This window comes from Magnolia sinica, chromosome 6 (genome assembly GCF_029962835.1).
Source record: "Magnolia sinica isolate HGM2019 chromosome 6, MsV1, whole genome shotgun sequence".
NCBI lineage: Eukaryota > Viridiplantae > Streptophyta > Magnoliopsida > Magnoliales > Magnoliaceae > Magnolia > Magnolia sinica.
The window spans coordinates 50,342,894-50,357,795 of record NC_080578.1 but is presented as its reverse complement, the minus strand read 5'-3'; the positions used below and the strand labels follow the sequence as shown (position 1 = coordinate 50,357,795).

At 37.8% G+C, this 14,902-nt stretch overlaps 1 long non-coding RNA gene across 1 annotated transcript; it reads left to right on the top strand.

The window, feature by feature from the left end:
• Positions 1-12,104: 12,104 nt before the first annotated feature.
• Positions 12,105-14,526, top strand: LOC131250034 (uncharacterized). Its single transcript, XR_009172993.1, has 4 exons — positions 12,105-12,461; positions 12,575-12,652; positions 12,975-13,352; positions 14,099-14,526. It is a non-coding gene; the product is annotated as an uncharacterized LOC131250034 (long non-coding RNA).
• Positions 14,527-14,902: the final 376 nt, after the last annotated feature.

Genomic DNA, 14,902 nt, shown 5'->3' with positions numbered 1-14,902 from the left:
CAATTGCTTACTTAAACTAATATTTAATTAAAGCTAAAGAAATCCATTTAACACTAAGTCTTCTAAGCCATTAGTGGGTCCACTAACATAGAATACAATAGATATGCTAATGAGGTAACTACCCTATAACTATGATAGTGTACATGTGTATGGGATATGTTAACTATTAAATCCTAGTATTCATCTAATCATGCATACATATAATTGATCAATCAACCACATAAGCATAATTTAATTAGTGATCAAAAGACAATCCCAAACACAAGCATGTATAGTGGTTCGATTTCCCTACTCCACTCCCAGCGGACGCACTCAACTAATGAGTTTACCTTACAATCTGAAACACAAGGACCGGCTCCCTCCGAGACTTACGTGATTTTCTATAGGCTAGCCATGAACATCGTTCCTAGTTCAAGGACCTACGTTTACTTCCATCAGAGGCTCCCACTGATAATAACGTGTACACACCCATGTTGGGTGAATTTGGTCCTACACAAAAGCCTAGGTCCTACACAAGAAGCTATCTAGTATGGGACAAAAACTCTTACCTTCAATCATACATAAGAAAAGATAATATGGACTCATACATGACATGTAATTGTCAAATTAAGCCCCTTTAATGCGCCTTCGTGGGTTTCTTGATCGATGCTCTCTCATACTTCAATTAGCTCCCCCTTTTGTTCTCTCAATTGTTGATGTTGATGCGTTGCTAATGCTTAAACTCCAAGATCAAACACCTTACATGCGATGAACCTATGTGATGACCAAGGTGATAGGAGGTTGTGTGAATCTTGTATAATAATGGATGATTGTAACCCTATGAGATTCACCTAGATGGGTGTTTTAGAGGATTTAGACAAATGGTATACTAATAAGGTTGGCCTAATTTCCAGAAAAAATGGTGGAGATTAGTTCATCTTCAACATTAAGGTTGTAATCATCATTATATATAGTAATAAATCTCAAGAATATGAATCAAATCTCATGTGATTAGAGGCTTGGGGTGTGGGATATGAGTTGTGATTTACTTAGGCTTTTATTGCACCAAAAACTCATGCTTTTGCCCAAGAACCAAGTGTTATTTTATAAGAAACTGATTTGCACCAACTATAAAATGGCTAGTTAATGTCTCTGTCGTGAGGATTGAAAGGGCATTCAATGGGATCGAAGGTCCTTTGATAGGATTGAACCCTTTGTCGATCACATCAAGAAAATTAAGAATTGTTTATGTTAATTGTTGGACTCATTCTTCAATTAGATGGAGTGGACCTTTGAATGAATTGAGTCCCATCAACAACCTATCAATAGGATCGAGAACCACTTAAAAGTTATTGTTTTGGGCATATAATTTTATAGCAGCTTAACACCTCTTCTAGCCTAATTATCATGTTCCAAGGTTAAGGTTACAAAGGCACCTTATTTACTTGTTCTTTGCTCCTTGATGCTTATGTCCACTTGTGTCTTCGATCTTAAACTTCTAAGGGCGCAACCGATTATCTGACACAATGACTCAAGTGATTGACAAACAAGGTGCATGAATTAATGCACTAATACATATTTCCTCCATAAAATATGTATATTCATAATCGAATGATGTATCAATTTATAATGACCCATAAATGTATAAAAAGGGATATACATTCATGTATTTATAACTCTTTACTAAAATTTACCTAAAGTTTATATATACTCAACTTTGCTACATTTGGAGATCTGTATAAAAATATTCTCTACCCATTCTTTCTTCTTTAAGTTCCTCTTATTTTTTGAGTGTGCTTAGAATATGATAATCTATCTACTAACTAGCACAAACCAACGATAAATGCTATTTTGGTATTGAGATTAAATATAAATGTTGCAAAGGTGTTCAGTTGAATTTCGAAAACAATCAACTGTGAAGGTCTAAGTTCAGTTGAATTTTGAAAACAATAAGCAAAAGCTTTGTTGCACCTTGGAGAGACATTAATTGCCTTTAAGTAGTATTGCAGCACCACTTGAGCCAAAATTCTTTAAATGAGTCATCTATTGAATAGAGAAGCCAACACACCCTCCAGAACTATGTGTTGGACTCACCTAGACATTGGATCTAGTTCAGCCTAAGACTCAGCGTGTTGAATTGGTGAGTCAAAATATTTTCTTTTATTATTTTGTAAATAAATTTGGAAAGGAAACCACTGCTGCTTTTGAAAGAAAAAAAAATGGATCTAAGTATAATTAGAAGAAAACTTTTAGTATTATTATTTAAGAAAATAATATAGCAAATTCAGAATAAAATTTTGACAATTAAAATCCGTAAAAGAAAACATACATTTATTCTTATTATTTGGAAATTAAAAAGATTTTTAAAAAAAGTTCATACCTTCGTCTTCTTCTTTTCCTATTGAAATTGAGCTCCTCTAATGAAAGTTTCAAAGAGGAAAATGGGAGGAAAAAAAAAAAACCATAGGTGTAAATTAGAGAAAGTCCTCTCTCTTCTTTGTCTCCAGAAGAGCTCCTGGAGGGAGTGGGGCACCTACAACAAGAGAAAGTAACATCATTCAGCCATTTTTACTCTTCCTTCTCTACAAAATTACAAAATTGGCCATGAGTAGAATCACGTGACCTGTTTTGACTAGCCTTACTCTATTGAGCTCGGGTGGACCTAGATACCATACTAGAGTCCCATGTTGAGGATGTTGGAAATGGTAGTGGATTTGTGTAGATCCAAAACCATGTGAGAATCGTGTGAGCTAGCTGTGCATAACCGTGTGAGCCAGCTATGAGTTTAGATTTTATTTTATTTTTCTAAGTTTAGATTGCTAGCTATGTTAAGATAAATAGTAGATTTATTTCCTGGATTTTTTCTATCTTTAGTTGCCTCTAAGAAGCATCTAGATGGGGATTTTTTTTTTGTCTTTTCACATAAGGAGAAAAGCCTATAAATGGCACCAGTGTAATCGTTTCCAAAGCATTAAAAAAATTCAGCAGTTCAATTCTCTTCTTTTTTTAGTTTTGTGTTTTGTGTTCTATGGTGGCTGCAGCCACACGCCAGCAAGAAGTGGGGTTTTAAGCCCAACAAACTGGTATCAGGGCTTCTGATCCTTGGGCCTCATCAGCAAGAAGTAGGTCTTTGCACTGCCTGTTTTGGGTCTGAAATACCCAACAAAAAAAAATCAGCTGTGAGGAGGCTGAATTGCATTTCTTCTTCATCATTTTTCCTGTTGTCCAGATTTTTTGTTTGAAAAATCTGTCATATTTTTCTTCTTTTTCAGCATCTCAAGTGGTGGACAGTCTTTGAACTATTACAAGTTCTAGCAGCATATGTATTGTCCATCACCATCATCAAACTGTCTAGATTTTTTTATTTGTAAAATCTGTCTGTTTTTTCCTCATTTTTCATCTTAAGTGATGGACGATCTTTGAACTTTAGCAGCATATATATTGAAATATTTTAATGGCAAGTACAATACAACCTCAAATACCCAAGTTGTTTAAGAACAACTACAAAAACTGGTATATACAAATGAAAGCCTTATTTGGATCTCAAGATCTTTGGGAAATCATCACCGACGGGTACGAAGAGCCCACAACGGAGCAAGAAGCTACCTACACCACTGAACAAAAGGTCAATCTCAAGGATCAAAGAAAGAAAGATAAGGAAGCTCTTTTCCTCATCTATCAAGGGTTGGATGATTCCACCTTTGAACGGATCACTGAAGCAACATCATGTAAGCAAGTATGAGAGACCCTTAAAACCATCTTTAAGGGTATTGATCGTGTTAAAGGGGTTCAGCTCCAAACCCATAGAGCAGAATTTGAAGCGACTCACATGAAAGAAGGTTAAAATATTGCTGATTATTTTCACAATTGCATGTAACTATCAATAATCTAAAAAGAAATGGTGAGAAGATTAAAGATGTTCGGGTTATTAAAAAGATACTTTGATCCCTCACAACAAAGTTTGAGCATGTGGTTGTGGCGATCGAAGAATTAAAAGATATTGAAAAACTCTCCATTGAGGAGCTGATGGGGTCGTTGCAAGTTCATGAGCAAGAATGCAGAAAAATGCAAGTTCCAAGCCGATGGAACACGCTTTGGAGTCAAGATTGACTCTGAATGATAATAATGGTGGATGTGAAAGTTCACAATGTGGCGGACGTATTACTAGTAATCCTGCAAGACGCAGAGGGCGCGGATACCAACAAATCCATGGCCAAAACCAGTAGAAAAATACCATTGTCCGTGGAAGAGAAAATGGTAGAGGCAGATCTATGCGTGGACGGGGAAGTACAAAGAACATCCAGTGCTATAATTGCAACAAGCTTGGCTACTATGCATTTGATTGTTGGAGCAAGCCGGTGAATCAAGATGAGCGATCCAACTATGCCGAAGCATTAAGCCATGAACAAGAAAGTTTCACACTTCTCCTTACACAAAAGAAATGTAGTGATCAGCAGGATGTATGGTATCTTAACACGGGTGCAAGCAATCACATGTGTGGCGACATGAAACTTTTTGTGGAACTCACAGAAGGAGTTCATGGCGATGTAACGTTTAGAGACTCATCAAAAATGATGGTGAAAGGTAGAGGCACAATCAAAATCTTTCAGAAGAATGGTGTTTCAAACTATATCTCTAATGTGTACTACGTGCCTAACATGAAAAGTAATATACTGAGTCTCGGACAACTCCTCGAAAAAGGGTATGTCATACACATGGAGAACTCTTCTCTTTCCATAAGAGATATGCATGGACGTTTGATTGTGAAAGTCCAGATGGTGAAGAATCATATGTTTTCTCTCCATATAAACACAATGCTTCAGAAGTGTTTTTATAGACAAGTAAAGAATGCTTCTTGGATGTGGCATCTTCGCTTTGGCCATCTAAATTTCAGTAGCTTGAAACTTCTGTCCTCATTAAGCATGGTGCATGGCTTGCGTGCTATTGAAGCTCCAGAACATGTGTTGAGGTGTGCACACTTGGGAAACAACAAAGGAACTCCTTTCCGAGTGGAGTATCCAGAAGAGCAAGGAACCGTTGCAGTTGGTTCACACTGACATCTATGAACCATTAAAACTAATATCTCTTGGAGGTAATAAATACTTTATTACCTTCATTAACAATTTCAGTAGAAAATTGTGGGTGTATGTAATCAAAGAGAAGTCTGCTGCTTTTACTATTTTTAAAAATTTTAAGGCCCTTATTGAAAGAGAAAGTGGTCTTAAAATTAAAACCCTTAGATCTGACAGAGGTGGGGAGTACACCTCAAATGTTTTTCGAGAATATTGTAGGGAACATGGCATTAACCAACAACACAATGCAGTGTACATGCCCTAACAAAATGGAATTGCAGAACAGAACAACCGCGCCTCCTCAACATGACGAGGACCATGCTGAATGAGAAAAGTCTGCAAAGAATTTCTGGGTAGAGGCAGTTGCATGTACTACCTATTTGCTCAATAGGTGTCCGACCAAAAGTGTCAGATTCAAGATACCACAAGAAGCATGGAGTGGATACAAGCCAAGCGTGATGCACCTTAAGATCTTTGGGTGTGTCGCTTATGCTCAAGTTCCAGAAGCAAGAAGAAAAAAACTTGATGATTGTGGCCAGAAGTGCATCTTCATCGGCTACAGCAAGGAGTCAAAGGCATACATGCTCTACAACTCACTAACCAATAAGCTGGTTGTGAGTAGAGATGTGGTGTTTTGTGAGGAAGAAGCGTGGAAATGAAACGAGAGAAATTCGGCCAAAGAAAAGCAGGTCGAGATCGAATAATACGAAGAAGAGAGACATGAGAATCAAGTGCAGACACTCATATCACCCCCTTCAGATTACAGAAGTCAAGGAGTACATTCCATCTCCCCTGAAAGTACTCCATCAAATCAGAATTTAGTCAGCACATCTTCATCCAATTCTCCTTCACCCTTCGCTCCTTTTAAAATGAGAAGCCTTAACGATATCTATGTAGAAACTAAGGGAGTGAATTTGCTCTGCCTGTATGCGGACCACGAGCCTCTCACATTCGAAGAGGTTGTGAATGAAGAATGTTGGAGAAAGGCTATGGAAGAAGAGATTCATGCCATCGAGAAGAATCAAACATGAGAGCTGACCTCACTCCCTAAAAGCCAGAAGACCATTGGTCTCAAATGGGTGTACAAAATAAAGCAGAATGCTGATGGTAAGATCGAATGATATAAGGCAAGGCTCGTAGCAAAAGGTTACAAACAAAAATATGGGGTAAACTATGAAGAAGTTTTCACCCCAGTTGCTCACCTTGACACTTTAAGAATGATTATCTCCCTTGCAGCTCATCATAGTTGGATGATCTACCAACTAGATGTGAAATCTGCATTCCTAAATGGAGTACTCGAAGAAGAAGTTTACGTTGACCAGCTTGAAGGCTTTGTCATGCAAGAGGAGGAACACAAGGTGTATCGGTTGAAGAAAGCCCTGTATAGGTTGAAGCAAGCTCCCCGTGCTTGGAATGCACGGATCAACGACTATCTTCAAGAGAATGGTTTCGTCAAATGTCTGTATGAGCATGCCGTCTATACAAAGAAGAATGCCCATGTTGATATGCTTATAGCTTGTTTATATGTTGATGATTTGCTGTTTACTGGGAATAGCCAGGCGATGTTTGAAGAATTCAAGCAGACCGTGTTCAAAGAGTTCGAGATGACTAATGGTGGATTGATGTCTTTCTTCTTAGGCATTGAAGTGAAGCAACAAGTCGGTGGAATTTATATATCCCAGAAGAAGTATACAAAGGAACTTCTTGAGAACTTTCAAATGGTCGACTGTAAAGCCGTAAATACACTTATTACAAGAGGCCTGAAGCTCACAAAAGATGGAGAATGAAGAAACGTTGACCCAACCCTATTCAGGAGCCTAATCGGAAGGTTAAGGTACCTCACAATCACTAGGCCAGATATAGTCTACAGTGTTGAGCTTCTAAACCCGTATATGGAAGCCCCAAAAGAGTCACACTGGCTAGCTGCAAAATGAGTACTGAGGTATATGAAAGGGACTATTGAATTCATTCTCTTTTATCTGTACGATGATGAGGCGATATTATATGGATACTCTGATAGTGATCGTGGTGGTGACCAAGATGAAAGAAAAAGCACCACAGGCTATGCGTTCTATCTTGGGTCGACGGCATTCACATGGAATTCAAAGAAGTAGAATGTGGTCCCCCTATCCACATGTGAAGTTGAGTACATGGCAACTTCATCCACTATTTGTGAGGCGATTTGGCTAAGGAATTTGTTAAAGGAGCTGAAGCATCCACAGGAGGAATCTACTGTTATATTCGTGGACAACAAGTCGACAATCAAACCTGCCAAACATCCAATTTTGCATGGAAGAAGTAAGCACATCGACACAAGATATCACTTTCTTAGAGATCAAGTAAAGAAGAAATTGGTAAAACTGGAATACTGTCACACCACCGAACAAGTGGCAGATATCTTCATCAAAGCATTGCCGACTGACACATTCAGGAGACTTATATCAGTGCTCAAAATGAAGCCGGTTTTGGTTTGAAGGGGAGTGCTGGAAATAGTGGCAGATTTGTGCAAATCCAAAACCGAGTGAGAATCATGTGAGCTAGTTGTGCATAACCGTATGAGCCAGCTGGGAGTTTAGATTTTTTATTTTTTTTGTATGTTTAGATTGCTAGCTGTGTTAAGATAAAAGTTGATTTCTTTCTTGGATTTTTTCTATCTTTAGTTGCCCCTAGGAAGCGTCTAGATTGGGATTTTTTTTATTTTTTATTTATTTGTCTTTTCATGTAAGGAGAAAAGCCTGTAAATGGCACCAGTGTAATCATTTCCAAAGCATTCAAAAATTCAGCAGTTCAATTCTCTTCTTTTTCAATTTTGTGTTTTGTGTTCTATGGTGGCTGCAGCCACACATAAGCAAGAAGTGGGGTTTTAAACCCAACAGAGGAGCGCATGGCTAGATTTCCTGACCCAATTATCAGGTTCCTGACCAAACCAAGTTGACATGCCCAACTACCTGGTTGACTAGCTGGTTTACAAACTATGCCACCTACCATACTTACTAACAATGTACAATTGTCATAAACAACCATATCTAACCTACCACACCATCCCCAAACTCAAGGCCTTACAGGGACGGAGCGGTTGGAATTTAAAAAGCAGTAAAAGTGAGAACAATACTATAAAAGGTTAAATCAGTATTTAATAGCAGCAACAACAACAGAAATTGTATCTCTAATAGCTACAGATGATTGTAAATACAAAGTATGTGTAGTAACGAGCATGGCTAGGTAACAGTACACAACGATGACTTAATAGGGGAGCACTGTGAGTGACATGGTTGTAACAACGGCATATTGTTCATGAAGTTTAGATTCAGTGAATTGGTTGTGATATTCAGGAAAAAATCACGAGGACGCAAAATGGTGAACTAGGGATTAGGGATTCTAATAGATATACTGTGGTACAGCAGGAGCCCTTTCAAATATTGTGTTCTCTATAACACAACTAGTATAAAATTAAGGAATGAGAAATTAGAGAAATGGAATCTCAGGGCCTACCAGAAATATCCGTTGTTATTTTTAATCCCCTACAAAGAAAGGTTCTCTTTCTATTGGTTTTGAAAAATACCGAAACTATCATCTGACTGGTACGTACACGTGAGGCCCTATCGATGGGTGCAGCAGTGAAAAACCTAAGTAACAATGGAAATGGGATTGCATACCGAGTTACTCAGGACCCTATTATCCTGCCGCGTGAACTCTCTTCGGCCCACCATGAATGTAAGTGGTTTTTCCATATTGTCTATCGGTTTTCCCAGATCTTTTAAGGGGCTGACACAAAAATTGAATCATATCCAGAGCTAGATTCTGTCGTACTACAGGAAACGACACTACAAGAAAGTGCGGCATATCCGGCACTTTTTTAGCGGCGGCCATCACCAACTATGGACGCTCAATCAACTTTTTAAAAAAGCCCTATCTCTCTGTCTCTCTTTACCTCTCATTGTCTCTCTCCCTCTCCATCTCCCCCGTCTCGTCTCTCCCTCTCCCGTCCTCGATTTATCTCCCTCATACTCTCTCCATCTCTCTCCCTCTCCCACTGCCTCTCCCATCCTCGATCTCTCTCCCTCATCAATCTCTCTCCCTTCCTCTTCCTCCCCCTCTCGATCTCCCTCTTTCTCGATCTCTCTTTCCCTCATTTTCTTCAACGTGTTGTTCCTTCTTCGATCTCTCCCCCACAATCGAAGAAAATTGAAGAAAGAAGAGAAAATCGAAGGTACTCTCTCTCTCTCTCTCTCTCTCTCTCTCTCTCTCTCTCTCTCTCTCTCTCTCTCACTTCCCCTTTCGACTATCAAGAAGCGGTAGCCATATCCGCCGTTATCCATGGCCGCTGACATTTGCATGTTAGTTGTTTGAAGAAATGCTTCAACCAATAACGTGTACCACTGTTGTACATTTAATCTCTTTGTTTCTTTCATACTTTTTTGGCCCATCCATGAGTGGACTAACTTGATATATGGGAGGGAAACAATCAACATAGATCCACCTCATTAGGAAGGGCTTTTCCAAACTCATCATCTCTTTCTTTGAGGTGGGAATTGAGTAGTTGTGAGAAGCTGGCATATTGGAAAGAGAGTGACAGTTCGGAAAGGTCTGAGTCATCTTGGGAGAAGTTTTAGTTTTACAAAATGCAATAGGACTGGTAACAACAAATTAATCCTTTTGATGTCCATCTTTAATCATTTGATTTTTGATATGATTTTTCTTTGTTTTAATGAACGCAGTAGTTGGCTTCATTTGTAGTATTGTTATAAAGGTTTGGCCTCACGAGGATATTTACTGTGTTCAGGAACCTATAATGATGTTGTTACCCTGTTCTCAAATTGTTTCACCTGGACCTGTGTAAAGCATTTCTCTAACCTGTAGGGAAAAACACCTGCGATTTCTCAACTACTGTTTTAAACTGATTTTTGGTGTAGCTGATTGGAAATTCAAAAGATTTTATTTTTGGGATTTTATTTATTTATTTTTAAGTTTGAGTACTGTTTCTGTGATGGGTTTGGCTAAATTCATATGTTGTTGGATTTTTATTAACAAAGTCTGATTGAGTTTACTTTGATTCTCTTTTTTCCAATTCGGTTTTGAAATTTTGAATGTTAGAGAAGTGCTACTGTGATTTGTCTAGATGTATTTAAGTGACTATTTTGTGTGTTATCTACACCATAATGAAGGACCACAACTGGTCACAGAAAGTTGTGAGGAGCATTGGACACAAAGTTGAAGGAGATCTAATAGTCCAATGCTCCTGAGCTATCCTTGTTACCATTTCGATCCTCCAATGTCCAATGCTCCTAAGCTATCCTTGTACCATTTGAACAAAGGAAGGAAGCTGTGGTCCTTCCTTTGTGGATGCCTGAGAAAATCTCCCTAATATCATAGGGCCACAAAGGAAGGACCACAGCTTCCTCCAAAATATCATACTGACCGAAGAAAACTTTAATTCATTGGTCTTTAGATTTATGACTGATCGAAGTAAAGTATTTGCACTTTTTTAGTCCAAAAATGGAAATGGGTGTGGTGTTTGTAAATCAAAAGGGTGGGTGTAAATAGTTGATCCCTTTCTTCAGAGGGTTATTTGTGGAAGAGAAAGGAAAAAAAGGAAAGAAAAAAGAATACCAAGTTAAGTTCTATGATTGCCCATGTCTACCATTTTTATTTTTGGGTGAATTTAGATATCGTATTGCATTTATGTATTTTGTTATATAGGACACGATGGAGCAGGAATTCTAACAAGTTCGCTTGCAGGATTGTCCATTTTAGCTTTAGTAGTCTTACCTAAATGGTCCAACTATTGATCATAGAAATTGAATAAACTTGCTGGAATTTCAAATTAATTGCTGAAATTTCACCATCACTTATACTTTTGTGATTAAATACTCCGATTTTCATATTTCAGTATTGGGAATTCATAATGATATGTCCTGCTTGGAGCAAATCAATATCACAAGTACAAGCTAAAAAAGCAACCTAGTTGAATCCTTGAAGGAGCTTGCACCTGCTTGCGCATTAGGTGTGAATTTTCCTTCATGGTAATATCACCCTGAAACAACAACTTGTTTCATCATTACAAATGAATTTTATTTTGTCTCAGTTATAGATTGAAGAATCCTTGGAGGAGCTTGCACCTACTTGCACATTAGATGTGATTCGGTCTTTCTAAATGCACATTAGATGGAATTTAAAGCTTTAAATTGGTGAAATGCTCTGAAATTGTACAAATCATCTCAGTTAGATTAAAAAATTTAGATAATTGTACAGATCATCTTGGATGCGAGTTTCAGGAATTTCCTGCTTTATTAAAAAAGAAAAGAAAAAGGAAAAAGGAAAAAAAAAAAAAAGTTTACTTGAAGTTCCTGTAACCTAAAAGTTCTATAGGGCCTGCTGCTAAATCCTTGAGAAATGCACTCCCTTCATTGGTTTCTCCAGCTCATTTCAGATTTAGAACAAAAAATGAGCATTCATTTACCTATGTGGGATGCTATCTTTCCTTCTCATAGTTGAGGAAATATCTATGGTATCACAAAAAGATGACTGGCCCTTGCCCCAGTGACCTGAAATATCCCATGGTCTTTTTTGCATTAGTTGGCACAGCATGTGCATATTTTGATTTGATGTTATCTTTCTAGCCTTTTGAAATTCCAATGTTCTTTTAGTTTACTAGCATTACATGTGCAGATTCCTTCCAAATTACTCTGAACAGAATCAATAGATTACCTTGTCAAATTACATGGCCAAGGCCAACTACACCCGATCTTTGGGCATGAGATGCACCATCCCCAAGTTTGTATGGAAAGAAAACACATTTCAAAGATTTCATTGTTATGTCATTCTCTGTAATCTGGCTTTCTAAAGTTTGTTGTTTGTTCTTACATTTCTCCTAAGAGTATTTTGGCTTTTGGTTGAAGTACACGCTTCCAAATGTTTATAATGAGGAAGTAGCCTTCAAATTGCAATTATGTTCTTCACAGGTCCAACTAGGAACTTGGAAGTAATGTGACTGCAATTTGAAGCCTTGATGCACTATATGAATGCTAAAGAAGGAAACAACAACATGCCAATATGCTGGCTGATAGTGTTACCTAATACCTAGGTACATGGAAACAAATTGGAGATACCTTGCCTTCTTATAGCTTCCTAAAATCTGGTTGCGTGGGTGGTCATGTGTTGTGGGTCCTAGCTTCAAGTATGGTTCATGATAAGATCAGGCATTCTTGTGCGCCATGGCAAGGCGCACATTCTTATTTATGATGGTAGGAACTCTTGCTTCCATTCACACCAAACTTCCACTTAGGTGCTTCATCTTCATTATAGTAAATGTGAGGTTCAAAATGAAGAATCGTAAAATTGCCCAATGGCTGTGCAGATGCAGTTCAAATATATGCAGTTCAAAATGAAGAATCGTAAAATTGCCCAATGGTGTGATTTCCCATCTGCTTCCTAATACACATGTATACATTTGTTTGTATGTGGTGGTTATTCGGAGTCTCATGATTTCTTTCTTCCTTTCTTTATTATTATTATTTTTTCAGTTGGGTGTGGCAGAGTTTCTTCAGAAACCTCTAGTTGAAGACAAACTGAGAAACCTATGGTAGCACGTGGTTCATAAGGTGGGCTTGTTTTTCGGGTTTGACTCACATGAACTAAGAATAATAAGGACATGTTTGGATGCACAATCTAATTGAATAGAAACCCAATAAAGTTGAAATGACCAAATCACAATTCAAGTTAGACATGGAAGGAATGCAACTGCAATGTGGTCATTTCCTCTCTCTTGAACAAACAATTGCAATTCATTTCAATAGTGCATAAAAACACAACCTAGATGCTGCATTATGATTATTTTCAGTCATTTTGATTCCTTAAGAAACACAATTGTATTAGCATTAATTAAAAGTGAAAGGCTTTCTGAACTCACTAGGCCCTGAACAGGCCTTCAATGCAGGAGGAGCTGTTCCTAAATCATTGAAACCTGTCAAAGAAATCGTGGTATCCATTCTTCAACTTAAATCAGAAACAGCTGGGGCCAAAAATCAAAACCAGCAAGAAGCAGAGAATTCAGCACTTGCCCATGGCTATAATTTCATAAACCCAAATGAGAATCATTCATTTGGTTGGATCATCTGATGGGGGAGTTATAAGTGCACTGCTCATCCCTTGATGGTCCCACAAAGATCATCATCTTAGGTTACTAGAAGTTGGGCCTTTAAACATTCTATGTTGTTGCATGCAGGCAGCTCTTCCACAAGGGATCGTCCCCTTTGTATTTACGAGGGAATACAATGTCCATGTAGACATACCCAGCACGGAGTAAGTTCAAATTCCAACTCAAATCTAGATGCTACTATTAGATTTGATGTATTGGCCTCTTTTGCATGGAAGCAGTTTGTATTTAAATCATTGATGTTTTAAATACAGCAAAACTATCATGGTATTTCAACATTTTACTGGTATTTGTTACCAAGGGCCTGCTTAATAGATGCAAACAAATGTGCTCTGCATAAGTGTGCAAAACAGACTTTCTGATTACCATAGCTTTGGTAGCCACCCTTTTACATTAAATGTATTTTATTACGCCTAAAAAAGGCCATAAACCCCTTTGCAATTACTAAAATAGGGGTGGGGGTAACTTCATGTGCCTGTTTTCCTGTTTTTCCAATCTTTGAGAAGCCCTATGAAGTTGTTGTGAAGCTTCCTGCAGATTGCTTGTCACTTGTTAGGAGATACAATAACAATTTCTCCATTGAATTCTCCAATTGGATAGCCAAATGAAAAGAAGATTCAATGAAGGGCATACAATTTAGACCACATTAAATATTTTATGACCCATGAAGAACATTAAATATATATTTTAATTATCAGTTTATCTTGTGAAACTTTTGGTGGTTCTTCTGAAGGACTCATCTATGCATGAGACTATTTCCTCAGCCTTGCGGGTTTAGATCAGCGTAAAATTATTGAATTACAAATTCTTCTTCCTACTTGTTGTCAGCACTTGAGATGTCAATGATTCTTCTTTTAACCAAAACAACATATTTTCCTTTTCTTTGAATCAGATGTGGATTTTTGACACAACTGATGGGGATCCTTGTCTTTTACGCTTCTGAAGTGGCCATAGTGCTCCTCTATGTGTAAGGTTTGGATGATAAGAATCCTCTCTAGTTGTTATACTTGCATTCCTTTTGGTTAAATATAACATTATTTTGATTCTCAAGAAGTGTTTCCGATTATTTTATTTCTTTGCATGTTGAGAAAAGGGTTTTGAAGGACTAAAATGTATTTCAACCAAATGACCACTAAGACCATCTGATTGGTGTTTAAAAAATAAAAATTAAAAATGGGCCACCAATGGTAGGGCCTGCTAATGGTCGTTTCCATCTCCAATCCTTATACACATTACATGCATCCTCCAGCAACATGGATGACTCCAATGTCCTTCTCGTATCAGGTTGGCATGTGTGGCCGAGTGCAGATGTATGTCTGAGGTGGCACGTGCTGATTTTTTGGACTAGAGCACTTGACATGTTGTATGTAATTAGTGTGAGATCCGATCCATTCATCTCCACGTCCTGACAAATGGACAGCTAAGAGTACTCAGTCAATATTCTTGACATGCACTTATTTTGTAAATTGTGACTCAATTTGTAAATCTACAAGGCTCTTTTTTTTTTCTTTTTTTTTTTACAGTAAATCTAAGCCATGGGACCTACTATTTTACTATTTATATTTTTTATTCAATGCAGGACAGTGCCAGGAGTAATAGCCTATTGATTTTAACCTTAAGGGTAATTTTCTCAATGGTAAGATTTTCTTTTCAATTATATCTTGCAGTCGGGGCATATGTTATAAAAGCTAAAGAG